Source organism: Corvus brachyrhynchos, unplaced genomic scaffold (assembly GCF_000691975.1).
Source record: "Corvus brachyrhynchos isolate BGI_N302 unplaced genomic scaffold, ASM69197v1 scaffold408, whole genome shotgun sequence".
Taxonomy (NCBI): Eukaryota; Metazoa; Chordata; class Aves; order Passeriformes; family Corvidae; genus Corvus; species Corvus brachyrhynchos.
In genome coordinates, this window is record NW_008239759.1 from 935,585 (window position 1) to 938,948 (window position 3,364).

Sequence of the window (3,364 nt, forward strand, 5' to 3'; positions counted from 1 at the left end):
CAGCACCCCCAAGTCCTTCTCCCCAGGGCTGCTCTCCATCTGTTCATCCCCCAGCCTGTGCTGATACTGGGGTTGGCCCTGACCCGGGTGTAGCACCTTGCACTTGACTTGTTGTATCTCCTAAGGTTCCCACGGCCTCACTTCTCAAGCTTGTCCAGGTCCCTCTGGATGGCATCTCATCCTTCGGGTGTCCCACCTACACCTCTCAGCTCGGTGTCATCTAAAAATTTCCTGAGCATGCACTTGATCCCTTTGTCTGTGTCATTAATGAAGATACTGAATAACACTGGTCCCAATACAGATATACTGAAGTCTCTTTATAACATTAGAATCCCTGTGAGTCTCAAAAGTATATTTACCTTTTCTTTCCTTTTTAGAAGAGCCACTCTTAAGAAGTATCACTAATCATTGTATGTAAAGGCACAGGAAGTGAAAATCTAGTTTCAAATTTGGAATGTAAAGACAAACTACAAAACTGTCTTTTATTTCTTTGAGGCAGGCGATATTTTTGTGTCAAACATGATGTTTATTTATTAATTATAATTTCCTACAGCAAATCCTAGAATTGTTTCTTTTTGGTTCAGAGGCATACAGGCTCCTTCACACTTCTTGCATTTGCAATGCTGATGTTTTCCAATCACCCCAACATGCAATAAAGAAGTCAGTGGGAATTGTTTTCTTCTGCTTAACTGTATGCCTCCACATTATCCTGGGTCATGAAATTAAAAGGTAAACAGTATTAGCTATGTACTCTTACTGCTGGAACCTTAAAATAAAATGCAAATACTAAGCAAGAGCTTTGTGATCAAATTATTTTACCACACCTCAAATAAATATTATTAACTGTGTACTGTACTATCCTATACTGTACAAAAGATTAGGGAAGGATACTACATAGCCCAAGCTTTCTTCTTCTCATGAGAGTGGCTGAAAGGCTTAAATCCAACTGCAGAAATTAATGATGTTTTTCTGTAAGAGTAGCACAGATAATAAGAACCTTTTTTGTAAAAGCATATCTAGAAATGCCAGCTGAGTCATCAGGTGAGCTGCCCTCTCCTCCTCCACCAAAATTTTCTTCTTTTGTCAAATGCAAGCAAAACTACTGTTAAACTGAACTACAAAATTGTTTCCCTAAAATGAAGTGGTATTTCACTTTTTCTTAAATTCGAAATTAAGAAGATGATACTGTAAATCCTTGCAAGATGAGAAGTTTTCATTCTTATGACTGAACCTTACTACTGACACTCACAAACACCTGCAAGTGCATCTTCAGCTTTTTAACAGATACCTTGAGTGGTACAAGTACTCTTGCCCCAGTGGAGCATCTCACTTAAGCACGTGTTTACATTTAAGCAAAAAAGAAGCAGTTTTTAGAAGTAGCTAGTGGTTTATGTTGAGCACAAAATAACAGATTAGAAAACATTTGGAACGATTTTTCTGTAACTATTACTCACATTCATAGATAACTCTTGTATTCCTTGTAATTATGATATAAACCCTGACAAGTTCCCCTTTTCAGCTGTGCAATTCTGGAGCTAAACACATGAAACTGAAGACAGATTCTGGGGCAATCTGTGCAATGTGTACACAACAGGGGCACTGATCCAAAAGTTTATAAATCTGGAAAAAGGATGACACTACCTAGAATCTTCAGTAGATTCAGATGCAAACAGAATTTCTTACAGTTGCAGTATTTAAACCAGCAATGGCAACGGACTCATTGTTTTCTCCTAAATATTGCATTTTGAAAAGGATTAGGAAGGAAAAAAGGGTAATTTGCAAAAAAAAGAGAAAATTATTGAGAGACCATGACTTCTGATCACAATATGCATTTCAGAAGTGATTTCACCCACTTCCAGTACTTCTGCCCTAACAGATCCAGAAGAAAGGATGGGAGACTAAGGAAAATACTCTAGATTTTTTTTTTTTTTTGGTCATTGGTATCTTCAAAGTGCTTAAGACAAGCTTATAATTTCACCGTCAGTCTTCTAAACTGTTATTCTGTGCTCAACATAAACCAGTAGCTATTTCTAAAAATAAATTTGTTTTTGTCTTCCTGTGACTTCGGATCTAATTCTGCTCTTGTATCAGAATTGCAACAATATGCAAAAGGAAAAGCTGCACAGTTCACCCTTGCTTTGACAGAGTGTGAATATTTTTTAACTGAAGAAAAACCAGAACATGTCAACGGTATTTCTCATGGTATTTTATAGCCGAAAGAACTATATACTTTTATCTATTTCAGCCATTTTTTAAGAATCACAGCTGATTTCAAACTCTTTAGTTCAAATATATATATCTATGACTATAATCTTTCTCCCTTATAACTGTCACAATATAAAGAACATTCAAACTTCCTTATTTATGTCTCAATGCTCAACAGTGGGATGAAGGGGGAAAAAAAAAAGTCACAGTTCCTCTAAGTGGACTGCCTCAATCTACACTGCTACACCGTATGGCCCCCAAGCCTGTACGAATACAGAGCTTTCATGCTGAAACCGGATGCATCTGTACCAGATAGCTGTGTCCATGGATTACTCTGTGAATTCAACCCAAGGACTCAGGAGATCTAAGCTTCTGTGGATGAAAAGAGCATGGAAGAAACCCAATGGAAAAGAACATTAAAAAACCTATAAACTGTTAATGCCCTAAAGAAGAATAAATTCATTTTAAAGTTGTTTTAAATAATTGTTTTACAATATATCATGTAATTTGGCCAGACTAGGACTCCACTTGCCACTCTTCTAATAGATCATTTCATCTAACAAAAATATTGTTTAACCTTGTCCAAAATAACATCATCTCAAACTAATCCAGACAGCTACAGCATAAAGTGTATGCAGCACAGTGCTAACAAAGATAACTGAATAATGATGGCAGAACACAAAACTAAGAGAAGTTTCTCTGGCACCAGACTTGTAGAATCGGTCACTTTCAGCACTTCTACTGATACAATAACCGGTTGTTTTCTTGGAAACAAAATAGGGAAGTTCGGTAAGAAACCCCGCATTTTAAAGACATTTTTTCAGGCATAAAGCTTTCACAGGCTATGCACCATTCAGACAGTAGCCCTACTTTTGTGTATACTCGGCTTTGTTTAAAACCTGCCACCAAAATAACGTCTCGAGATAAAGAAAAATCAATTTTCTTTCGCACCTAAGTTTTAGATTTAAATTTCTGAGACACTGGGCTAGTGGTATTTATTTCTCGAAGCATTGCAATACAGGAAGGTTTCAGGCTGGTGGTGCGTTTCCAGCCGCCCGCTCCTACCCGACACGAGTGCCCCTCTCTGCCGCCGCTCCTTGGGACTCTCTTGTGTTCCAAGCGCTACACCCTTCCTCCCACCTGCTGCTGCGCGCTCCGT

At 38.0% G+C, this 3,364-nt stretch overlaps 1 protein-coding gene across 1 annotated transcript in view; it reads right to left on the reverse strand.

Moving 5' to 3' along the window:
- SYK (spleen associated tyrosine kinase) overlaps positions 1-3,364 on the reverse strand; it is a 50,393-nt gene extending 47,029 nt beyond the window's left edge. Inside the window, 1 exon segment of the mRNA XM_008640167.2 lies at positions 3,346-3,364. The gene's annotated coding sequence lies outside the window, so the exon portion shown is untranslated.